Source organism: Pseudophryne corroboree, chromosome 8 (assembly GCF_028390025.1).
Source record: "Pseudophryne corroboree isolate aPseCor3 chromosome 8, aPseCor3.hap2, whole genome shotgun sequence".
NCBI classification, from domain to species: domain Eukaryota; kingdom Metazoa; phylum Chordata; class Amphibia; order Anura; family Myobatrachidae; genus Pseudophryne; species Pseudophryne corroboree.
In genome coordinates this window covers 166,257,794-166,280,849 of record NC_086451.1, presented here as the reverse complement: position 1 = coordinate 166,280,849, position 23,056 = coordinate 166,257,794, and the positions used below count along the sequence as shown (strand labels likewise).

The 23,056-nt window shown below is 43.6% G+C and overlaps 22 non-coding genes and 3 pseudogenes across 22 annotated transcripts; 23 read left to right on the top strand and 2 right to left on the bottom strand.

Annotated features, from left to right (window-relative positions):
* Positions 1-2,021: 2,021 nt before the first annotated feature.
* Positions 2,022-2,095, bottom strand: TRNAY-AUA (transfer RNA tyrosine (anticodon AUA)). Its single transcript has one exon. It is a non-coding gene; the product is annotated as a tRNA-Tyr (tRNA).
* Positions 2,096-4,362: 2,267 nt separating this feature from the next.
* Positions 4,363-4,436, bottom strand: TRNAS-ACU (transfer RNA serine (anticodon ACU)). The gene has a single exon. It is a non-coding gene; the product is annotated as a tRNA-Ser (tRNA).
* Positions 4,437-8,312: 3,876 nt separating this feature from the next.
* On the top strand, positions 8,313-8,455 carry LOC134953518 (U1 spliceosomal RNA; annotated as a pseudogene).
* Positions 8,456-8,607: 152 nt separating this feature from the next.
* Positions 8,608-8,742, top strand: LOC134953242 (U1 spliceosomal RNA; annotated as a pseudogene).
* Positions 8,743-9,444: 702 nt separating this feature from the next.
* Positions 9,445-9,608, top strand: LOC134950324 (U1 spliceosomal RNA). Its single transcript, XR_010183262.1, has one exon. It is a non-coding gene; the product is annotated as a U1 spliceosomal RNA (small nuclear RNA).
* Positions 9,609-9,760: 152 nt separating this feature from the next.
* On the top strand, positions 9,761-9,923 carry LOC134952439 (U1 spliceosomal RNA). Its single transcript, XR_010184958.1, has one exon. It is a non-coding gene; the product is annotated as a U1 spliceosomal RNA (small nuclear RNA).
* A 675-nt stretch (positions 9,924-10,598) lies between these two features.
* On the top strand, positions 10,599-10,762 carry LOC134950323 (U1 spliceosomal RNA). The gene has a single exon (XR_010183261.1). It is a non-coding gene; the product is annotated as a U1 spliceosomal RNA (small nuclear RNA).
* Positions 10,763-10,914: 152 nt separating this feature from the next.
* On the top strand, positions 10,915-11,077 carry LOC134952695 (U1 spliceosomal RNA). The gene has a single exon (XR_010185162.1). It is a non-coding gene; the product is annotated as a U1 spliceosomal RNA (small nuclear RNA).
* A 673-nt stretch (positions 11,078-11,750) lies between these two features.
* On the top strand, positions 11,751-11,914 carry LOC134950435 (U1 spliceosomal RNA). Its single transcript, XR_010183354.1, has one exon. It is a non-coding gene; the product is annotated as a U1 spliceosomal RNA (small nuclear RNA).
* Positions 11,915-12,066: 152 nt separating this feature from the next.
* LOC134952819 (U1 spliceosomal RNA) lies at positions 12,067-12,229 on the top strand. Its single transcript, XR_010185215.1, has one exon. It is a non-coding gene; the product is annotated as a U1 spliceosomal RNA (small nuclear RNA).
* Positions 12,230-12,900: 671 nt separating this feature from the next.
* LOC134951045 (U1 spliceosomal RNA) lies at positions 12,901-13,064 on the top strand. The gene has a single exon (XR_010183855.1). It is a non-coding gene; the product is annotated as a U1 spliceosomal RNA (small nuclear RNA).
* A 152-nt stretch (positions 13,065-13,216) lies between these two features.
* Positions 13,217-13,379, top strand: LOC134952168 (U1 spliceosomal RNA). Its single transcript, XR_010184749.1, has one exon. It is a non-coding gene; the product is annotated as a U1 spliceosomal RNA (small nuclear RNA).
* A 671-nt stretch (positions 13,380-14,050) lies between these two features.
* Positions 14,051-14,214, top strand: LOC134951025 (U1 spliceosomal RNA). The gene has a single exon (XR_010183839.1). It is a non-coding gene; the product is annotated as a U1 spliceosomal RNA (small nuclear RNA).
* A 152-nt stretch (positions 14,215-14,366) lies between these two features.
* LOC134951956 (U1 spliceosomal RNA) lies at positions 14,367-14,529 on the top strand. Its single transcript, XR_010184591.1, has one exon. It is a non-coding gene; the product is annotated as a U1 spliceosomal RNA (small nuclear RNA).
* A 671-nt stretch (positions 14,530-15,200) lies between these two features.
* On the top strand, positions 15,201-15,364 carry LOC134951028 (U1 spliceosomal RNA). The gene has a single exon (XR_010183842.1). It is a non-coding gene; the product is annotated as a U1 spliceosomal RNA (small nuclear RNA).
* A 152-nt stretch (positions 15,365-15,516) lies between these two features.
* On the top strand, positions 15,517-15,679 carry LOC134951955 (U1 spliceosomal RNA). The gene has a single exon (XR_010184590.1). It is a non-coding gene; the product is annotated as a U1 spliceosomal RNA (small nuclear RNA).
* A 671-nt stretch (positions 15,680-16,350) lies between these two features.
* On the top strand, positions 16,351-16,514 carry LOC134950395 (U1 spliceosomal RNA). The gene has a single exon (XR_010183321.1). It is a non-coding gene; the product is annotated as a U1 spliceosomal RNA (small nuclear RNA).
* Positions 16,515-16,666: 152 nt separating this feature from the next.
* Positions 16,667-16,829, top strand: LOC134952339 (U1 spliceosomal RNA). The gene has a single exon (XR_010184886.1). It is a non-coding gene; the product is annotated as a U1 spliceosomal RNA (small nuclear RNA).
* Positions 16,830-17,500: 671 nt separating this feature from the next.
* Positions 17,501-17,664, top strand: LOC134950401 (U1 spliceosomal RNA). Its single transcript, XR_010183326.1, has one exon. It is a non-coding gene; the product is annotated as a U1 spliceosomal RNA (small nuclear RNA).
* A 152-nt stretch (positions 17,665-17,816) lies between these two features.
* On the top strand, positions 17,817-17,958 carry LOC134953534 (U1 spliceosomal RNA; annotated as a pseudogene).
* A 696-nt stretch (positions 17,959-18,654) lies between these two features.
* Positions 18,655-18,818, top strand: LOC134951702 (U1 spliceosomal RNA). The gene has a single exon (XR_010184393.1). It is a non-coding gene; the product is annotated as a U1 spliceosomal RNA (small nuclear RNA).
* A 134-nt stretch (positions 18,819-18,952) lies between these two features.
* On the top strand, positions 18,953-19,115 carry LOC134952326 (U1 spliceosomal RNA). Its single transcript, XR_010184876.1, has one exon. It is a non-coding gene; the product is annotated as a U1 spliceosomal RNA (small nuclear RNA).
* Positions 19,116-19,427: 312 nt separating this feature from the next.
* Positions 19,428-19,591, top strand: LOC134950630 (U1 spliceosomal RNA). Its single transcript, XR_010183516.1, has one exon. It is a non-coding gene; the product is annotated as a U1 spliceosomal RNA (small nuclear RNA).
* A 152-nt stretch (positions 19,592-19,743) lies between these two features.
* LOC134953177 (U1 spliceosomal RNA) lies at positions 19,744-19,906 on the top strand. Its single transcript, XR_010185462.1, has one exon. It is a non-coding gene; the product is annotated as a U1 spliceosomal RNA (small nuclear RNA).
* Positions 19,907-20,577: 671 nt separating this feature from the next.
* On the top strand, positions 20,578-20,741 carry LOC134950449 (U1 spliceosomal RNA). Its single transcript, XR_010183367.1, has one exon. It is a non-coding gene; the product is annotated as a U1 spliceosomal RNA (small nuclear RNA).
* Positions 20,742-23,056: the final 2,315 nt, after the last annotated feature.

The following is a 23,056-nucleotide window of genomic DNA, read 5'->3' as shown; positions in this document are numbered from 1 at the left end:
ACAGAATCCAACATGGCTGCGCCCATACAGACACTTGGAGGGAAGATTGGTTTGATAATCCATGTGGGAACTTTAACAGCAATGGCGGCGCCGGCCACAGTAAACAGGAGACGCCAGACTGATGAGTGCACATTTGAACCACGCGGGCAACAGCGGAGGCCGCGGCTGACATAAGCGCCACTCTGACATCCTGCATGCAGAAACTCAGGGACGGCGGCGGAGGCCGCGGGAGATGCCATTCAAGATGTAACATGGCGCCGCTGTGACAGCGTCTCAGAGTGACAGGAGAGGAGGCAGGAATGGGGACATCAGAATAACAGATGGGATCCGGTCCTGGAGCGCTGAGCCAGCCTTAGGAGGCATCTGAAAGGTAAGTTATGGCGTCCAGATACCCGGATCGTGACAGTATACACTAGAGGTCTTTCCGAACCCCCTAATCCTAACATTGTAATTTGCTTTAGGGCGCACCTCCAATTAGTCTAGTGTTTCTTGCTGCCTTTCCAATGAAGCAAGTTTAATTTAGTAATAGGTGAAAAACCATCCCTACAAAGGTGTTAATCAGAGACTTGGCTTTGTGGACACTTTTCAGAGAACAACTTTGTTAGCATAAAAGTAAAGCCAGAAAATGAAGAGCTGTTTAATCACTCAATTGGATTATTTTGCCAGCATATTTCTTTTTCTCTGCAACCCACTGCTAAATTGTGCTTCCTAGCTGTTTTTATAAAATCACTGAATCAAATCTAACTCTGATTACATCAGAGAAGGCCAGGTACCCTACACCATAACAGGGGGTTTGAAATTTTGACTTGTCTACTTAAAGATCACCAAAATCTGATAACAAGGTCAATTACGTCCCTGGGTGGGATTGAACCACCAACCTTTTGGTTAATAGCCGAACACACTAACCGATTGCGCCACAGAGACACTTTGCAAAATGTACATACTGACAAAGGCTAATAAGCATTTATCTAGAACGTTTCCTAGAAAAACTTTAAAAAGTCAATAATCTGGAGAGTTTTTGTAAGATGTTTCTTCCATCAACCAACGAAGAAACACATTGGTACTTTTCCATGATGAGTGAGTGCTTCAGGTTCTCTTGCACTTACATGTGCAGCAGAGTACTGCAATGGAAGCATGCTGGGCCCATAACCCAGAGGTAGGCAGATTGAAACTATCCTCTGCTATATGCATTTTTTTTTTGTTAATTAAAGTAATCCAAAACTGGGATTGATATTTTGGTTCTTTTATTTTTACTTAAAGTACAATAACTTTTACCATTTTAATTTGTTTTAATAGTATATTGACAGTATTGTTTTCTTTCAAAAATCCACTTAATTTTCTTTACCCTATTATTAAAATGGTAATTGACAAAAACAAACTACATTGTCACCAGAAGAGCAATACAAAATGTACAAGTGATATATTAAAATCATCTTTCCAGCTTGAATTTCAATGATGCATTGGGGCAACGATTTTGTTAGCAACATCTTCACCCTTAAATAAAGATTTTCTTAATTCCTTACCTGTGTGCTAATTAGATATCACCTTGTTTTCACATTAAACAGACTTCCACATGAGAAAGCAGCAAGGATGCAGTGGCGTTAATGTTTCCTGGTGTCAACCCGTATTATTTCAGTAGACATTGAAATGAGGATGCATCTTGCTGCCTTTCCAATGAAGCAAATTTAATTTAGTAATAGGTGAAAAACCATCCCTACAAAGGTGTTAATCAGAGACTTGGCTTTGTGGACACTTTTCAGAGAACAAATTTGTTAGCATAAAAATAAAGCCAGAAAATTAAGAGCTGTTTAATCACTCAATTGGATTTTTTTGCCAGCATATTTCTTTTTCTCTGCAACCCACTGCTAAATTGTGCTTCCTAGCTGTTTTTATAAAATCACTGAATCAAATCTAACTCTGATTACATCAGAGAAGGCCAGGTACCCTACACCATAAGAGGGGGTTTGAAATTTTGACTTGTCTACTTAAAGATCACCAAAATCTGATAACAAGGTCAATTACGTCCCTGGGTGGGATTGAACCACCAACCTTTTGGTTTATAGCCGTACACACTAACCGATTGCGCCACAGAGACACTTTGCAAAAGTCCATACTGACAAAGGCTAATAAGCATTCATCTAAAACGTTTCCTAGAAAAACTTTAAAAAGTCAATAATCTGGAGAGTTTTTGTAAAATGTTTCTTCCATCAACCAACGAAGAAACACATTGGTACTTTCCCATGATGAGTGAGTGCTTCACGATCTATGGCACTTACGTGTGCAGCAGAGTACAGCAATGGAAGCATGCTGGGCACATAACCCAGAGGTAGGCAGATTGAAACTATCCTCTGCTATATGCATTTTTTTTTGTTAATTAAAGTAATCCAAAACTGGGATTGATATGTTGGCTCTTTTATTTTTACTTACAGTACAATAACTTTTACCATTTTAATTTGTTTTAATAGTATATTGACAGTATTGTTTTCTTTCAAAAATCCACTTAATTTTATTTACCCTATTATTAAAATGGTAATTGACAAAAACAAACTACATTGTCACCAGAAGAGCAATACAAAATGTACAAGTGATATATTAAAATCATCTTTCCAGCTTGAATTTCAATGATGCATTGGGGCAACGATTTTGTGAGAAACATTTTCACCCTTAAATAAAGATTTTCTTAATTCCTTACCTGTGTGCTAATTAGATATCACCTTGTTTTCACATTAAACAGACTTCCACATGAGAAAGCAGCAAGGATGCAGTGGCGTTAATGTTTCCTGGTGTCAACCTGTATTATTTCAGTAGACATTGAAATGAGGATGCATCTTGCTGCCTTTCCAATGAAGCAAGTTTAATTTAGTAATAGGTTAAAAACCATCCTTACAAAGGTGTTAATCAGAGACTTGGCTTTGTGGACACTTTTCAGAGAACAAATTTGTTAGCATAAAAATAAAGCCAGAAAATTAAGAGCTGTTTAATCACTCAATTGGATTTTTTTTTGCCAGCATATTTCTTTTTCTCTGCAACCCACAGCTAAATTGTGCTTCCTAGCTGTTTTTATAAAATCACTGAATCAAATCTAACTCTGATTACATCAGAGAAGGCCAGGCACCCTACACCAGAACAGGGGGTTTGAAATTTTGACTTGTCTACTTAAAGATCACCAAAATCTGATAACAAGGTCAATTACGTCCCTGGTTGGGATTAAACCACCAACCTTTTGGTTAGTAGCCAGACACACTAACCGATTGCGCCACAGAAACACTTTGCAAAAAGTACATACTGACAAAGTCTAATAAGCATACATCTAGAACGTTTCCTAGAAAAACTTTAAAAAGTCAATAATCTGGAGAGTTTTTGTAAGATGTTTCTTCCATCAACCAATGAAGAAACACATTGGTACTTTCCCATGATGAGTGAGTGCTTCAGGATCTCTTGCACTTACATGTGCAGCAGAGTACTGCAATGGAAGCATGCTGAGCCCATAACCCAGAGGTAGGCAGATTGAAACTATCCTTTGCTATATGCATTTTTTTTTTGTTGATTTAAGTAATCAAAACTGGGATTGATATTTTTGCTCTTTTATTTTTACTTAAAGTACAATAACTTTTACCATTTTAATTTGTTTTAATAGTATATTGAAAGTATTGTTTTCTTTTAAAAATCCACTTAATTTTCTTTACCCTATTATTAAAATGGTAATTGACAAAAACAAACTACATTGTCACCAGAAGAGCAATACAAAATGTACAAGTGATATATTAAAATCATCTTTCCAGCTTGAATTTCAATGATGCATTGGGGCAACGATTTTGTGAGAAACATTTTCACCCTTAAATAAAGATTTTCTTAATTCCTTACCTGTGTGCTAATTAGATATCACCTTGTTTTCACATTAAACAGACTTCCACATGAGAAAGCAGCAAGGATGCAGTGGCGTTAATGTTTCCTGGTGTCAACCTGTATTATTTCAGTAGACATTGAAATGAGGATGCATCTTGCTGCCTTTCCAATGAAGCAAGTTTAATTTAGTAATAGGTGAAAAACCATCCTTACAAAGGTGTTAATCAGAGACTTGGCTTTGTGGACACTTTTCAGAGAACAAATTTGTTAGCATAAAAATAAAGCCAGAAAATGAAGAGCTGTTTAATCACTCAATTGGATTTTTTTGCCAGCATATTTCTTTTTCTCTGCAACCCACTGCTAAATTGTGCTTCCTAGCTGTTTTTATAAAATCACTGAATCAAATCTAACTCTGATTACATCAGAGAAGGCCAGGTACCCTACACCATAAGAGGGGGTTTGAAATTTTGACTTGTCTACTTAAAGATCACCAAAATCTGATAACAAGGTCAATTACGTCCCTGGGTGGGATTGAACCACCAACCTTTCGGTTAGTAGCCAGACACACTAACCGATTGCGCCACAGAGACACTTTGTAAAAAGTACATACTGACAAAGGCTAATAAGCATGCATCTAGAACGTTTCCTAGAAAAACTTTAAAAAGTCAATAATCTGGAGAGTTTTTGTAAGATGTTTCTTCCATCAACCAACGAAGAAACACATTGGTACTTTCCCATGATGAGTGAGTGCTTCATGATCTCTTGCACTTACATGTGCAGCAGAGTACAGCAATGGAAGCATGCTGGGCCCATAACCCAGCGGTAGGCAGATTGAAACTATCCTCTGCTATATGCATTTTTTTTTTGTTAATTAAAGTAATCCAAAACTGGGATTGATATTTTGGCTCTTTTATTTTTACTTAAAGTACAATAACTTTTACCATTTTAATTTGTTTTAATAGTATATTGACAGTATTGTTTTCTTTCAAAAATCCACTTAATTTTCTTTACCCTATTATTAAAATGGTAATTGACAAAAACAAACTACATTGTCACCAGAAGAGCAATACAAAATGTACAAGTGATATATTAAAATCATCTTTCCAGCTTGAATTTCAATGATGCATTGGGGCAACGATTTTGTGAGAAACATTTTCACCCTTAAATAAAGATTTTCTTAATTCCTTACCTGTGTGCTAATTAGATATCACCTTGTTTTCACATTAAACAGACTTCCACATGAGAAAGCAGCAAGGATGCAGTGGCGTTAATGTTTCCTGGTGTCAACCTGTATTATTTCAGTAGACATTGAAATGAGGATGCATCTTGCTGCCTTTCCAATGAAGCAAGTTTAATTTAGTAATAGGTTAAAAACCATCCTTACAAAGGTGTTAATCAGAGACTTGGCTTTGTGGACACTTTTCAGAGAACAAATTTGTTAGCATAAAAATAAAGCCAGAAAATTAAGAGCTGTTTAATCACTCAATTGGATTTTTTTTGCCAGCATATTTCTTTTTCTCTGCAACCCACTGCTAAATTGTGCCACCTAGCTGTTTTTATAAAATCACTGAATCAAATCTAACTCTGATTACATCAGAGAAGGCCAGGTACCCTACACCAGAACAGGGGGTTTGAAATTTTGACTTGTCTACTTAAAGATCACCAAAATCTGATAACAAGGTCAATTACGTCCCTGGTTTGAATTGAACTACCAACCTTTTGGTTAGTAGCCGGACACACTAACCGATTGCACCACAGAGACACTTTGCAAAAAGTACATACTGACAAAGTCTAATAAGCATACATCTAGAACGTTTCCTAGAAAAACTTTAAAAAGTCAATAATCTGGAGAGTTTTTGTAAGATGTTTCTTCCATCAACCAATGAAGAAACACATTGGTACTTTCCCATGATGAGTGAGTGCTTCATGATCTCTTGCACTTACATGTGCAGCAGAGTACTGCAATGGAAGCATGCTGGGCCCATTACCCAGAGGTAGGCAGATTGAAACTATCCTCTGCTATATGCATTTTTTTTGTTAATTAAAGTAATCAAAACTGGGATTGATATTTTTGCTCTTTTATTTTTACTTAAAGTACAATAACTTTTACCATTTTAATTTGTTTTAATAGTATATTGACAGTATTGTTTTCTTTAAAAAATCCACTTAATTTTCTTTACCCTATTATTAAAAGGGTAATTGACAAAAACAAACTACATTGTCACCAGAAGAGCAATACAAAATGTACAAGTGATATATTAAAATCATCTTTCCAGCTTGAATTTCAATGATGCATTGGGGCAACGATTTTGTGAGAAACATCTTCACCCTTAAATAAAGATTTTCTTAATTCCTTACCTGTGTGCTAATTAGATATCACCTTGTTTTCACATTAAACAGACTTCTACATGTGAAAGCAGCAAGGATGCAGTGGCGTTAATGTTTCCTGGTGTCAACCTGTATTATTTCAGTAGACATTGAAATGAGGATGCATCTTGCTGCCTTTCCAATGAAGCAAGTTTAATTTAGTAATAGGTGAAAAACCATCCCTACAAAGGTGTTAATCAGAGACTTGGCTTTGTGGACACTTTTCAGAGAACAAATTTGTTAGCATAAAAATAAAGCCAGAAAATGAAGAGCTGTTTAATCACTCAATTGGATTTTTTTTGCCAGCATATTTCTTTTTCTCTGCAACCCACTGCTAAATTGTGCTTCCTAGCTGTTTTTATAAAATCAATGAATCAAATCTAACTCTGATTACATCAGAGAAGGCCAGGTACCCTACACCATAACAGGGGGTTTGAAATGTTGACTTGTCTACTTAAAGATCACCAAAACCTGATAACAAGGTCAATTACGTCCCTGGGTGGGATTGAACCACCAACCTTTTGGTTAGTAGCCGGACACACTAACTGATTGCGCCACAGAGACACTTTGCAAAAGTACATACTGACAAAGGCTAATAAGCATTCATCTAAAACGTTTCCTAGAAAAACTTTAAAAAGTCAATAATCTGGAGAGTTTTTGTAAGATGTTTCTTCCATCCACCAACGAAGAAACACATTGGTACTTTCCCATGATGAGTGAGTGCTTCAGGATCTCTTGCACTTACATGTGCAGCAGAGTACTGCAATGGAAGCATGCTGGGCCCATAACCCAGAGGTAGGCAGATTAAAACTATCCTCTGCTATATGCATTTTTTTTGTTAATTAAAGTAATCCAAAACTGGGATTGATATTTTTGCTCTTTTATTTTTCATTAAAGTACAATAACTTTTACCATTTTAATTTGTTTTAATAGTATATTGAAAGTATTGTTTTCTTTTAAAAATCCACTTAATTTTCTTTACCCTATTATTAAAATGGTAATTGACAAAAACAAACTACATTGTCACCAGAAGAGCAATACAAAATGTACAAGTGATATATTAAAATCATCTTTCCAGCTTGAATTTCAATGATGCATTGGGGCAACGATTTTGTGAGAAACATTTTCACCCTTAAATAAAGATTTTCTTAATTCCTTACCTGTGTGCTAATTAGATATCACCTTGTTTTCACATTAAACAGACTTCCACATGAGAAAGCAGCAAGGATGCAGTGGCGTTAATGTTTCCTGGTGTCAACCTGTATTATTTCAGTAGACATTGAAATGAGGATGCATGTTGCTGCCTTTCCAATGAAGCAAGTTTAATTTAGTAATAGGTGAAAAACCATCCTTACAAAGGTGTTAATCAGAGACTTGGCTTTGTGGACACTTTTCAGAGAACAAATTTGTTAGCATAAAAATAAAGCCAGAAAATGAAGAGCTGTTTAATCACTCAATTGGATTTTTTTTGCCAGCATATTTCTTTTTCTCTGCAACCCACTGCTAAATTGTGCTTCCTAGCTGTTTTTATAAAATCACTGAATCAAATCTAACTCTGATTACATCAGAGAAGGCCAGGTACCCTACACCATAAGAGGGGGTTTGAAATTTTGACTTGTCTACTTAAAAATCACCAAAATCTGATAACAAGGTCAATTACGTCCCTGGGTGGGATTGAACCACCAACCTTTTGGTTAATAGCCATACACACTAACTGATTGCGCCACAGAGCCACTTTGCAAAAGTCCATACTGACAAAGGCTAATAAGCATTCATCTAAAACGTTTCCTAGAAAAACTTTAAAAAGTCAATAATCTGGAGAGTTTTTGTAAGATGTTTCTTCCATCAACCAACGAAGAAACACATTGGTACTTTCCCATGACGAGTGAGTGCTTCAGGATCTATTGCACTTACATGTGCAGCAGAGTACAGCAATGGAAGCATGCTGGGCACATAACCCAGAGGTAGGCAGATTGAAACTATCCTCTGCTATATGCATTTTTTTTTTGTTAATTAAAGTAATCCAAAACTGGGATTGATATGTTGGCTCTTTTATTTTTACTTACAGTACAATAACTTTTACCATTTTAATTTGTTTAATAGTATATTGACAGTATTGTTCTCCCAGGGTGAGGTTCATTCATTGCATTCTGGGTATGCTGACCCCTGTGATTTCCCCAAATGTGGGAAACTCGACTGCATTATTTGTGGTAGTGGGGGACTGTGTTTGTGCTTTCCTCTGGTCAGCTCTGGTAAAAGTCAGATTTCTTTGTCTCAGATCTTCCTCTAGCCTTGTTCCTCTTTCGAGAGTTCCCTTGTGCTGCCTCAGTTGGATCTCCTTCACTTGACAGGGAAGTGCCCGAGCAGCGACCCTCCCCAGCTCTAGCCCAACTCCTACTTACCTGCCAGGTGAGATACTATGATAAGGAAGGTGCTTCTTCCAGGGCAAGGCTCACCCATTGCACTCTGGGTGTGCTGCCCCTGTGATTTCCCCAAATGTGGGAAACTTGACTGCATAATTTGTATTTCCAGTGGTCGGCTTTCATATAATTCAGATCTCTTTGTCTCAGGTCTCTCTCCAGCCTAGTTTGCTGTCTGTTTCCACTTCTTTTTTTTTGAGCCCCTCCCTTCTATACCCTTGTGCACTATCCTGACTTCTCCTCCTGTCTGCTTACTTTGGGCCTTCCAATGCACAATGCAAATTACAGGCAGTGCTGCAGGGCCCACACCCTTTTACTTGCCTTACAGAGCAGCTCTGGAGCTGTTACAGTGCCAAGCTGCTGCAAGAAATCAGCTTGAATGCTTCTGGGGCTGGGGCATTGCCAATATGAGCCCCACACCGAAGGAGGGTGGGGGTGTTTAATGCAAACTAAGGGTCATCCAAGCGCCGCAAAAGGCCGCCATGCCCTGCATACCCCTATTCTCTTTTCATATGCAGATGAGGGTTCCAGCCAACTTTGGCCCACTGCTTGGATGACATCACTGTATGCAGATCCGTCTTCTGCAGACCTTCCCCCATGAATGCTTGTACTAGTTGTTGCATTTGGTTTGTTGTTTGGGGGTGCTTCAGTATTAGGCAGCCTTCTGTCCTCCCATGTTCATTTGAAAATAAGTGTTCTCCCTGCAGTTGTTGTCCCCAGATGAGAGTTCCCTTGTGCTGCCTCAGTTGAATCTCCTTTACTTGACAGAGATATGCCTGAGCAGCTAGGGCCCCCAGCCCTATCCCAAATCATACTTATTTTGCATAGGAGATACCATGGTCATGAAGATTGTTCTCCCAGGGTGAGGTTCATTCATTGCATTCTGGGTATGCTGACCCCTGTGATTTCCCCAAATGTGGGAAACTCGACTGCATTATTTGTGGTAGTGGGGGACTGTGTTTGTGCTTTCCTCTGGTCAGCTCTGGTAAAAGTCAGATTTCTTTGTCTCAGATCTTCCTCTAGCCTTGTTCTTCTTTCGAGTGTTCCCTTGTGCTGCTTCAGTTGGATCTCCTTCACTTGACAGGGGGGTGCCCGAGCAGCGACCCTCCCCAGCTCTAGCCCAACTCCTACTTACCTGCCAGGTGAGATACTATGATCAGGAAGGTACTTCTCCCAGGGCAAGGCTCACCCATTGCACTCTGGGTGTGCTGCCCCTGTGATTTCCCCAAATGTGGGAAACTTGACTGCATAATTTGTATTTCCACTGGTCGGCTTTCATATAATTCAGATCTCTTTGTCTCAGGTCTCTCTCCAGCCTAGTTTGCTGTCTGTTTCCACTTCTTTTTTTTTGGAGCACCTCCCTTCTATACCCTTGTGCACTATCCTGACTTCTCCTCCTGTCTGCTTACTTTGGGCCTTCCAATGCACAATGCAAATTACAGGCAGTGCTGCAGGGCCCACTCCCTTTTACTTGCCTTACAGAGCAGCTCTGGAGCTGTTACAGTGCCAAGCTGCTGCAAGAAATCAGCTTGAATGCTTCTGGGGCTGGGGCATTGCCAATATGAGCTCCACACCGAAGGAGGGTGGGGGTGTTTAATGCAAACTAAGGGTCATCCAAGCGCCGCAAAAGGCCGCCATGCCCTACATACCCCTATTCTCTTTTCATATGCAGATGAGGGTTCCAGCCAACTTTGGCCCACTGCTTGGATGACATCACTGTATGCAAATCCGTCTTCTGCAGATCTTCCCCCAGGAATGCTTGTACTAGTTGTTGCATTTGGTTTGTTGTTTGGGGGTGCTTCAGTATTAGGCAGCCTTCTGTCCTCCCATGTTCATTTGAAAATAAGTGTTCTCCCTGCAGTTGTTGTCCCCAGATGAGAGTTCCCTTGTGCTGCCTCAGTTGAATCTCCTTTAATTGACAGAGATATGCCTGAGCAGCGGCCCTCCCCAGCCCTATCCCAAATCATACTTATTTTGCATAGGAGATACCATGGTCATGAAGATTGTTCTCCCAGGGTGAGGTTCATTCATTGCATTCTGGGTATGCTGACCCCTGTGATTTCCCCAAATGTGGGAAACTCGACTGCATTATTTGTGGTAGTGGGGGACTGTGTTTGTGCTTTCCTCTGGTCAGCTCTGGTAAAAGTCAGATTTCTTTGTCTCAGATCTTCCTCTAGCCTTGTTCTTCTTTCGAGAGTTCCCTTGTGCTGCCTCAGTTGGATCTCCTTCACTTGACAGGGGGGTGCCCGAGCAGCGACCCTCCCCAGCTCTAGCCCAACTCCTACTTACCTGCCAGGTGAGATACTATGATCAGGAAGGTACTTCTCCCAGGGCAAGGCTCACCCATTGCACTCTGGGTGTGCTGCTCCTGCGATTTCCCCAAATGTGGGACACTTAACTGCATAATTTGTGTTTCCACTGGTCGGCTTTCATATAATTCAGATCTCTTTGTCTCAGGTCTCTCTCCAGCCTTGTTTGCTGTCTGTTTCCACTTCTTTTTTTTTTAGCCCCTCCCTTCTATACCCTTGTGCACTATCCTGACTTCTCCTCCTGTCTGCTTACTTTGTGCCTTCCAACGCACAATGCGAACTACAGGTAGTGCTGCAGGGCCCACACCCTTTTACTTGCCTTACAGAGCAGCTCTGGAGCTGTTACAGTGCCAACCTGCTGCAAGAAATCAGCTTGAATGCTTCAGGGGCTGGGGCATTGCCAACATGAGCCCCACACCGAAGGAGGGTGGGGGTGTTTAATGCGAACTAAGGGTCATCCAAGCACCGCAAAAGGCCGCCATGCCCTGCATACCCCTTTTCTCTTTTCATATGCAGATGAGGGTTCCAGCCAACTTTGGCCCACTGCTTGGATGACATCACTGTATGCAAATCCGTCTTCTGCAGACCTTCCCCCAGGAATGCTTGTACTAGTTGTTGCATTTGGTTTGTTGTTTGGGGGTGCTTCAGTATTAGGCAGCCTTCTGCCCTCCCATGTTCATTTGAAAATATGTGTTCTCCCTGCAGTTGTTGTCCCCAGATGAGAGTTCCCTTGTGCTGCCTCTGTTGAATCTCCTTTACTTGACAGAGATGTGCCTGAGCAGCGGCCCTCCCCAGCCCTATCCCAATCATACTTATTTTGCATAGGAGATACCATGGTCATGAAGATTGTTCTCCCAGGGTGAGGTTCATTCATTGCATTCTGGGTATGCTGACCCCTGTGATTTCCCCAAATGTGGGAAACTCGACTGCATTATTTGTGGTAGTGGGGGACTGTGTTTGTGTTTTCCTCTGGTCAGCTCTGGTAAAAGTCAGATTTCTTTGTCTCAGATCTTCCTCTAGCCTTGTTCTTCTTTCGAGAGTTCCCTTGTGCTGCCTCAGTTGGATCTCCTTCACTTGACAGGGGGGTGCTTGAGCAGCGACCCTCCCCAGCTCTATCCCAAATCTTACTTACCTGCCAGGTGAGATACTATGATCATGAAGGTGCTTCTCCCAGGGCAAGGCTCACCCATTGCACTCTGGGTGTGCTGCTCCTGCGGTTTCCCCAAATGTTGGACACTTGACTGCATAATTTGTGTTTCCCCTGGTCGGCTCTCGTATAATTCAGATCTCTTTGTCTCAGGTCTCTCTCCAGCCTAGTTTGCTGTCTGTTTCCACTTCTCTTTTCTTGAGCCGCTCCCTTCTATGCCCTTGCGCACTATCCTGACTTCTCCCGTCTGCTTACTTTGTGCCTTCCAACGCACAATGCAAACTACAGGTAGTGCTGCAGGGCCCACGCCCTTTTACTTGCCTTACAGAGCAGCTCTGGAGCTGTTACAGTGCCCAGCTGCTGCAAGAAATCAGCTTGAATGCTTCAGGGGCTGGGGCATAGCCAACATGAGCCCCACACCGAAGGAGGGTGGAGGTGTTTAAAGCGAACTAGGGGTCATCCAAGCGCCGCAAAAGGCCGCCATGCCCTGCGCGCCACTTTTCTCTTTTCATATGCAGACGAAGGTTGAAGCCAACTTTGACCCACTGCTTGGATGACATCACCATATGCAAATCCATCTGCTGCATGCCTTCCCCCGGGAATGCTTGCACTAGTTGTTGCATTTGGTTTGTTGTTTGGGGATGCTTCAGTATTAGGCAGCCTTCTGCCCTACCATGTTCATCTGAAAATATGTGTTCTCCCTGCAGTTGTTGTCCCCAGATGAGAGTTCCCTTGTGCTGCCTCAGTTGAATCTCCTTTACTTGACAGAGATGTGCCTGAGCAGCGGCCCTCCCCAGCCCTATCCAAAATCATACTTATTTTGCATAGGAGATACCATTTTCATGAAGATTGTTCTCCCAGGGTGAGGTTCATTCATTGCATTCTGGGTATGCTGACCCCTGTGATTTCCCCAAATGTGGGAAACTCGACTGCATTATATGTGGTAGTGGGGGACTGTGTTTGTGCTTTCCTCTGGTCAGCTCTGGTAAAAGTCAGATTTATTTGTCTCAGATTTTCCTCTAGCCTTGTTCTTCTTTCGAGAGTTCCCTTGTGCTGCCTCAGTTGGATCTCCTTCACTTGACAGGGGGGTGCCCGAGCAGCGACCCTCCCCAGCTCTAGCCCAACTCCTACTTACCTGCCAGGTGAGATACTATGATCATGAAGGTGCTTCTCCCAGGGCAAGGCTCACCCATTGCACTCTGGGTGTGCTGCTCCTGTGATTTCCCCAAATGTGGGAAACTTGACTGCATAATTTGTGTTTCCCCTGGTCGGCTCTCGTATAATTCAGATCTCTTTGTCTCAGGTCTCTTTCCAGCCTAGTTTGCTGTCTGTTTCCACTTCTCTTTTCTTGAGCCGCTCCCTTCTATGCCCTTGCGCACTATCCTGACTTCTCCCGTCTGCTTACTTTGTGCCTTCCAACGCACAATGCAAACTACAGGTAGTGCTGCAGGGCCCACGCCCTTTTACTTGCCTTACAGAGCAGCTCTGGAGCTGTTACAGTGCCCAGCTGCTGCAAGAAATCAGCTTGAATGCTTCAGGGGCTGGGGCATAGCCAACATGAGCCCCACACCGAAGGAGGGTGGAGGTGTTTAATGCGAACTAGGGGTCATCCAAGCGCCGCAAAAGGCCGCCATGCCCTGCACGCCCCTTTTCTCTTTTCATATGCAGACGAGGGTTGAAGCCAACTTTGACCCACTGCTTGGATGACATCACCATATGCAAATCCATCTGATGCAGGCCTTCCCCCAGGAATGCTTGCACTAGTTGTTGCATTTGGTTTGTTGTTTGGGGGTGCTTCAGTATTAGGCAGCCTTCTGCCCTACCATGTTCATCTGAAAATATGTGTTCTCCCTGCAGTTGTTGTCCCCAGATGAGAGTTCCCTTGTGCTGCCTCAGTTGAATCTCCTTTACTTGACAGAGATGTGCCTGAGCAGCGGCCCTCCCCAGCCCTATCCCAAATCATACTTATTTTGCATAGGAGATACCATGGTCATGAAGATTGTTCTCCCAGGGTGAGGTTAATACATTGCATTCTGGGTATGCTGACTCCTATGATTTCCCCAAATGTGGGAAACTCGACTGCATTATTTGTGGTAGTGGGGGACTGTGTTTGTTCTTTCCTCTAGTCAGCTCTGGTAAAAGTCAGATTTATTTGTCTCAGATCTTCCTCTAGCCTTGTTCTTCTTTCGAGAGTTTCCTTGTGCTGCCTCGGTTGGATCTCCTTCACTTGACAGGGGGGTGCCCGAGCAGCGACCCTCCCCAGCTCTATCCCAAATCTTACTTACCTGCCAGGTGAGATACTATGATCATGAAGGTGCTTCTCCCAGGGCAAGGCTCACCCATTGCACTCTGGGTGTGCTGCTCCTGCGATTTCCCCAAATGTGGGAAACTTGACTGCATAATTTGTGTTTCCCCTGGTCGGCTCTCGTATAATTCAGATCTCTTTGTCTCAGGTCTCTCTCCAGCCTAGTTTGCTGTCTGTTTCCACTTCTCTTTTCTTGAGCCGCTCCCTTCTATGCCCTTGCGCACTATCCTGACTTCTCCCGTCTGCTTACTTTGTGCCTTCCAACGCACAATGCAAACTACAGGTAGTGCTGCAGGGCCCACGCCCTTTTACTTGCCTTACAGAGCAGCTCTGGAGCTGTTACAGTGCCCAGCTGCTGCAAGAAATCAGCTTGAATGCTTCAGGGGCTGGGGCATAGCCAACATGAGCCCCACACCGAAGGAGGGTGGAGGTGTTTAATGCGAACTAGGGGTCATCCAAGCGCCGCAAAAGGCCGCCATGCCCTGCACGCCCCTTTTCTCTTTTCATATGCAGACGAGGGTTGAAGCCAACTTTGACCCACTGCTTGGATGACATCACCATATGCAAATCCATCTGCTGCAGGCCTTCCCCCAGGAATGCTTGCACTAGTTGTTGCATTTGGTTTGTTGTTTGGGGGTGCTTCAGTATTAGGCAGCCTTCTGCCCTACCATGTTCATCTGAAAATATGTGTTCTCCCTGCAGTTGTTGTCCCCAGATGAGAGTTCCCTTGTGCTGCCTCAGTTGAATCTCCTTTACTTGACAGAGATGTGCCTGAGCAGCGGCCCTCCCCAGCCATATCCCAAATCATACTTATTTTGCATAGGAGATACCATGGTCATGAAGATTGTTCTCCCAGGGTGAGGTTAATACATTGCATTCTGGGTATGCTGACTCCTATGATTTCCCCAAATGTGGGAAACTCGACTGCATTATTTGTGGTAGTGGGGGACTGTGTTTGTTCTTTCCTCTGGTCAGCTCTGGTAAAAGTCAGATTTATTTGTCTCAGATCTTCCTCTAGCCTTGTTCTTCTTTCGAGAGTTTCCTTGTGCTGCCTTGGTTGGATCTCCTTCACTTGACAGGGGGGTGCCCGAGCAGCGACCCTCCCCAGCTCTATCCCAAATCTTACTTACCTGCCAGGTGAGATACTATGATCATGAAGGTGCTTCTCCCAGGGCAAGGCTCACCCATTGCACTCTGGGTGTGCTGCTCCTGCGATTTCCCCAAATGTGGGAAACTTGACTGCATAATTTGTGTTTCCCCTGGTCGGCTCTCGTATAATTCAGATCTCTTTGTCTCAGGTCTCTCTCCAGCCTAGTTTGCTGTCTGTTTCCACTTCTCTTTTCTTGAGCCGCTCCCTTCTATGCCCTTGCGCACTATCCTGACTTCTCCCGTCTGCTTAATTTGTGCCTTCCAACGCACAATGCGAACTACAGGTAGTGCTGCAGGGCCCACACCCTTTTACTTGCCTTACAGATCAGCTCTGGAGCTGTTACAGTGCCCAGCTGCTGCAAGAAATCAGCTTGAATGCTTCAGGGGCTGGGGCATAGCCAACATGAGCCCCACACCGAAGGAGGGTGGAGGTGTTTAATGCGAACTAGGGGTCTTCCAAGCGCCGCAAAAGGCTGCCATGCCCTGCACGCCCCTTTTCTCTTTTCATATGCAGACGAGGGTTGAAGCCATCTTTGACCCACTGCTTGGATGACATCACCATATGCAAATCCATCTGCTGTAGGCCTTCCCCCAGGAATGCTTGCACAAGTTGTTGCATTTGGTTTGTTGTTTGGGGGTGCTTCAGTATTAGGCAACCTTCTGCCCTCCCATGTTCATCTGAAAATATGTGTTCTCCCTGGAGTTGTTGTCCCCAGCTGAGAGTTCCCTTGTGCTGCCTCAGTTGAATCTCCTTTACTTGACAGAGATGTGCCTGAGCAGCGGCCCTCCCCAGCCCTATCCCAAATCATACTTATTTTGCATAGGAGATACCATGGTCATGAAGATTGTTCTCCCAGGGTGAGGTTCAGTCATTGCATTCTGGGTATGCTGACCCCTGTGATTTCCCCAAATGTGGGAAACTCGACTGCATTATTTGTGGTAGTGGGGGACTGTGTTTGTGCTTTCCTCTGGTCAGCTCTGGTAAAAGTCAGATTTCTTTGTCTCAGATCTTCCTCTAGCCTTGTTCTTCTTTCGAGAGTTCCCTTGTGCTGCCTCAGTTGGATCTCCTTCACTTGACAGGGGGGTGCCCGAGCAGCGACCCTCCCCAGCTCTAGCCCCACTTCTACTTACCTGCCAGGTGAGATACTATGATCAGGAAGGTGCTTCTCCCAGGGCAAGGCTCACCCATTGCACTCTGGGTGTGCTGCTCCTGTGATTTCCCCAAATGTGGGACACTTGACTGCATAATTTGTGTTTCCTCTGGTCGGCTCTCGTATAATTCAGATCTCTTTGTCTCAGGTCTCTCTCCAGCCTAGTTTGCTGTCTGTTTCCACTTCTCTTTTTTTGAGCCGCTCCCTTCTATGCCCTTGCGCACTATCCTGACTTCTCCCGTCTGCTTACTTTGTGCCTTCCAACGCACAATGCGAACTACAGGTAGTGCTGCAGGTCCCACACCCTTTTATTTGCCTTACAGAGCAGCTCTGGAGCTGTTACAGTGCCCAGCTGCTGCAAGAAATCAGCTTGAATGCTTCAGGGAATGGGGCATAGCCAACATGAGCCCCACACCGAAGGAGGGTGGAGGTGTTTAATGCGAACTAGGGGTCATCCAAGCGCCGCAAAAGGCCGCCATGCCCTGCATACCCCTTTTCTCTTTTCATATGCAGACGAGTGTTTAAGCCAACTTTGACCCACTGCTTGGATGACATCACCATATGCAAATCCATCTGCTGCAGGCCTTCCCCCAGGAATGCTTACACTAGTTGTTGCATTTGGTTTGTTGTTTGGGGGTGCTTCAGTATTAGGCGGCCTTCTGCCCTCCCATGTTCATCTGAAAATATGTGTTCTCCCTGCAGTTGTTGTCCCCAGATGAGAGTACCCTTGTGCTGCCTCAGTTGAATCTCCTACTCTTGACAGAGATGTGCCTGAGCAGCGGCCCTCCCCAGCCCTATCCCAAATCATACTTATTTTGCATAGGAGATACCATGGTCATGAAGATTGTTCTCCCAGGGTGAGGTTCATTCATTGCATTCTGGGTATGCTGACCCCTATGATTTCCCCAAATGTGGGAAACTCGACTGCATTATTTGTGGTAGTGGGGGACTGTGTTTGTGCTTTCCTCTGGTCAGCTCTGGTAAAAGTTAGATTTCTTTGTCTCAGATCTTCCTCTAGCCTTGTTCTTCTTTCGAGAGTTCCCTTGTGCTGTCTCAGTTGGATCTCCTTCATTTGACAGGGGGGTGCCCGAGCAGCGACCCTCCCCAGCTCTAGCCCAACTCCTGCTTACCTGCCAGGTGAGATACTATGATCATGAAGTTGCATCTCCCAGGGCAAGGCTCACCCATTGCACTCTGGGTGTGCTGCCCATACGATTTCCCCAAATGTGGGAAACTTGACTGCATAATTTGTGTTTCCCCTGGTCGGCTCTCATATAATTCAGATCTCTTTGTCTCAGGTCTCTCTCCAGCCTAGTTTGCTGTCTGTTTCCACTTCTTTTTTTCTTGAGCCCCTCCTTTCAATACCCTTGTGCACTAACCTGACTTCTCCTCCCGTCTGCTTACTTTGTGCCTTACAATGCACAATGCAAACTACAGGTAGTGCTGCAGGGCCCACACCCTTTTACTTGCCTTAAAGAGCAGCTCTGGAGCTATTACAGTGCCCAGCTGCTGCAAGAAATCAGCTTGAATGCTTCAGGGGCATGGGCATGGCCAACATGAGCCCTACACCGAAGGAGGGTGGGGGTGTTTAATGCGAACTAGGGGTCATCCAAGCGCCGCAAAAGGCCGCCATGCCCTGCACTCCCCTTTTCTCTTTTCATATGCAGATGAGGGTTCCAGCCAATTTTGGCCCACTGCTTGGATGACATCACCATATGCAAATCCGTCTTCTGCAGACCTTCCCCCAGGAATGCTTGTACTAGTTGTTGCATTTGGTTTGTTGTTTGGGGGTGCTTCAGTATTAGGCAGCCTTCTGCCCTCCCATGTTCATCTGAAAATATGTGTTCTCCCTGCAGTTGTTGTCCCCAGATGAGAGTTCCCTTGTGCTGCCTCAGTTGAATCTTCTTTACTTGACAGAGATGTGCCTGAGCAGCGGCCCTCCCCAGCCCTATCCCAAAACATACTTATTTTGTATAGGAGATACCATGGTCATGAAGATTGTTCTCCCAGGGTGAGGTTCATTCATTGCATTCTGGGAATGCTGACCCCTGTGATTTCCCCAAATGTGGGAAACTCGACTGCATTTTATGTGGTAGTGGGGGACTGTGTTTGTGCTTTCCTCTGGTCAGCTCTGGTAAAAGTCAGATTTCTTTGTCTCAGATCTTCCTCTAGCCTTGTTCTTCTTTCGAGAGTTCCCTTGTGCTGCCTCAGTTGGATCTCCTTCACTTGAGCGACCCTCCCCAGCTCTAGCCCATCTCTTACTTACCTGCCAGGTGAGATACTATGATCAGGAAGGTGCTTCTCCCAGGGCAAGGCTCACCCATTGCACTCTGGGTGTGCTGCTCCTCTGATTTCCCCAAATGTGGGACACTTGACTGCATAATTTGTGTTTCCTCTGGTCGGCTCTCGTATAATTCAGATCTCTTTGTCTCAGGTCTCTCTCCAGCCTAGTTTGCTGTCTGTTTCCACTTCTCTTTTATTGAGCCGCTCCCTTCTATGCCCTTGCGCAGGCCTTCCCCCAGGAATGCTTGCCTAGTTGTTGCATTTGGTTTGTTGTTTGGGGGTGCTTCAGTATTAGGCAGCCTTCTGCCCTCCCATGTTCATCTGAAAATATGTGTTCTCCCTGCAGTTGTTGTCCCCAGATGAGAGTTCCCTTGTGCTGCCTCAGTTGAATCTCCTTTACTTGACAGAGATGTGCCTGAGCAGCGGCCCTCCCCAGCCCTATCCCAAATCATACTTATTTTGCATAGGAGATACCATGGTCATGAAGATTGTTCTCCCAGGGTGAGGTTCATTCATTGCATTCTGGGTATGCTGACCCCTATGATTTCCCCAAATGTGGGAAACTCGACTGCATTATTTGTGGTAGTGGGGGACTGTGTTTGTTCTTTCCTCTGGTCAGCTCTGGTAAAAGTCAGATTTATTTGTCTCAGATCTTCCTCTAGCCTTGTTCATCTTTCGAGAGTTTCCTTGTGCTGCCTCAGTTGGATCTCCTTCACTTGACAGGGGGGTGCCCGAGCAGCGACCCTCCCCAGCTCTAGCCCAACTCCTACTTACCTGCCAGGTGAGATACTATGATCATGAAGTTGCTTCTCCAAGGGCAAGGCTCAGCCAATGCACTCTGGGTGTGCTGCTCCTGCGATTTCCCCAAATGTGGGAAACTTGACTGCATAATTTGTGTTTCCCCTGGTCGGCTCTCGTATAATTCAGATCTCTTTGTCTCAGGTCTCTCTCCAGCCTAGTTTGCTGTCTGTTTCCACTTCTCTTTTCTTGAGCCGCTCCCTTCTATGCCCTTGCGCACTATCCTGACTTCTCCCGTATGCTTAATTTGTGCCTTCCAACACACAATGCGAACTACAGGTAGTGCTGCAGGGCCCACACCCTTTTACTTGCCTTACAGAGCAGCTCTGGAGCTGTTACAGTGCCCAGCTGCTGCAAGAAATCAGCTTGAATGCTTCAGGGGCTGGGGCATAGCCAACATGAGCCCCACACCGAAGGAGGGTGGAGGTGTTTAATGCGAACTAGGGGTCATCCAAGCGCCGCAAAAGGCCGCCATGCACTGCATACCCCTTTTCTCTTTTCATATGCAGACGAGGGTTCCAGCCAACTTTGGCCCACTGCTTGGATGACATCACCGTATGCAAATCCGTCTTCTGCAGACCTTCCCCCAGGAATGCTTGTACTAGTTGTTGCATTTGGTTTGTTGTTTGGGGGTTCTTCAGTATTAGGCAGCCTTCTGCCCTCCCATGTTCATCTGAAAATATGTGTTCTCCCTGCAGTTGTTGTCCCCAGATGAGAGTTCCCTTGTGCTGCCTCAGTTGAATCTCCTTTACTTGACAGAGATGTGCCTGAGCAGCGGCCCTCCCCAGCCCTATCCCAAATCATACTTATTTTGCATAGGAGATACCATGGTCATGAAGATTGTTCTCCCAGGGTGAGGTTCATTCATTGCATTCTGGGTATGCTGACCCCTGTGATTTCCCCAAATGTGGGAAACTCGACTGCATTATTTGTGGTAGTGGGGGACTGTGTTTGTGCTTTCTTCTGGTCAGCTCTTGTAAAAGTCAGATTTCTTTGTATCAGATCTTCCTCTAGCCTTGTTCTTCTTCGAGAGTTCCCTTGTGCTGCCTCAGTTGGATCTCCTTCACTTGACAGGGGGGTGCCCGAGCAGCGACCCTCCCCAGCTCTAGCCCAACTCCTACTTACCTGCCAGGTGAGATACTATTAAGTTGATTTTTGAAAGAAAACAATACTGTCAATATACTATTAAAACAAATTTAAATGGTAAAAGTTATTGTACTTTAAGTAAAAATAAAAGAGCTAAAATATCAATCCCAGTTTTGGATTACTTTAATTAACAAAAAAAATGCATATAGCAGAGGATAGTTTCAATCTGCCTACCTCTGGGTTATGGGCCCAGCATGCTTCCATTGCAGTACTCTGCTGCACATGTAAGTGCAAGAGATCCTGAAGCACTCACTCATCATGGGAAAGTACCAATGTGTTTCTTCGTTGGTTGATCTAAGAAACATCTTACAAAAACTCTCCAGATTATTGACTTTCTAAAGTTTTTCTAGGAAACGTTCTAGATGAATGCTTATTAGCCTTTGTCAGTATGCAAATTTGCAAAGTGTCTCTGTTGCGCAATCAGTTAGTGTGTTTGGCTACTAACCAAAAGGTTGATGGTTCAATCCCACCCAGGGATGTAATTGACCTTGTGATCAGGTTTTGGAGATCTTTAAGTAGACAAGTCAAAATTTCAAACCCCCTCTTATGATGTAGGGTACCTGGCCTTCTCTGATGTAACCAGAGTTAGATTTGATTAAGTGATTTTATAAAAAACAGCTAGGAAGCACAATTTAGCAGTGGGTTGCAGAGAAAAAAATATATGCTGGCAGAAAAATCCAATTGAGTGATTAAACAGCTCTTCATTTTCTGGCTTTATTTTTATGCTAACAAATTTGTTCTCTGAAAAGTGTCCACAAAGCCAAGTCTCTGATGAACACCTTTGTAGGGATGGTTTTTCACCTATTACTAAATTAAACTTGCTTCATTGGAAAGGCAGCAAGATGCATCCTCATTTCAATGTCTACTGAAATAATACGGATTGACACCAGGAAACATTAACGCCAATGCATCCTTGCTGCTTTCTCATGTGGAAGTCTGTTTAATGTGAAAACAAGGTGATATCTAAGTAGCACACAGGTAAGGAATTAAAAAAATCTTTATTTAAGGGTGAAGATGTTTCTCACAAAATTGTTGCCCCAATGCATCATTGAAATTCAAGCTGGAAAGATGATTTTAATATATCACTTGTACATTTTGTATTGCTCTTCTGGTGACAATGTAGTTTGTTTTTGTCAATTACCATTTTAATAATAGGGTAAAGAAAATTAAGTTGATTTTTGAAAGAAAACAATACTGTCAATATACTATTAAAACAAATTAAGATGGTAAAAGTTATTGTACTTTAAGTAAAAATAAAAGAGCTAAAATATCAATCCCAGTTTTGGATTACTTTAATTAAAAAAAAATGCATATAGCAGAGGATAGTATCAATCTGACAGAAAAAAGATTTCTGTGATTTCCACAAGTTGGCGCAAAGGAAAATGCAGCCAGGTGGGAACCTATGACTCGGGAATGGATATAACCCCTTAATCCAACAGAATGAACATACACAAAAACAACAATTGAGTCAAAGGCTTCCTTCGGCGCATGGGAAAAATTGAGGAATGATTGAAACTTTCCTCAACCATGTAGTATAACGTATTAATAGGCGTACCCCCACTCACGCTGCAATGAGGTGGGTTAAACTCATCAAGGTATCTTTAATTTTCTAATGTCAAAAAAAGGGTCTCAGATGGCGTACCCCAACTCACACGATAATGGGAATCTGGACTCCTATCAAGGTTTCTTTAAGGTGTCTTCTAACGATAGTTTATGCAGGTGTGTCCTCCATACGTGATGACATCATTTACATGCGGAAAACGACAAGAAAATATCCAATGTATAGAATTTTCTATACCATACACTATAAACTGTGCAATTATATATTGTTATAGTAATTGTATGTACCACCACTAAGTGATTCCTTCACCAGATTGTAAATGAGGCAGGCGTACCCCTCACTCACACAGAGATTAGATGTATAACTCGTATAAAGGTATCTTTGTGTTGAACGAGGGTAAAAATCTCATGGGCGTACCCCAACTCACACGTGAAGCAATGGATGGAATCTCATCAAGGTATCTTTATCTGGTCTTTATAACACACCCACACTCACACAGGGGTTTGATGTATGACTTCTAAGGTGTCTTTTTGTGCAGAGGGAAAGGATATGAATATCTCATGGGCGTACCCCA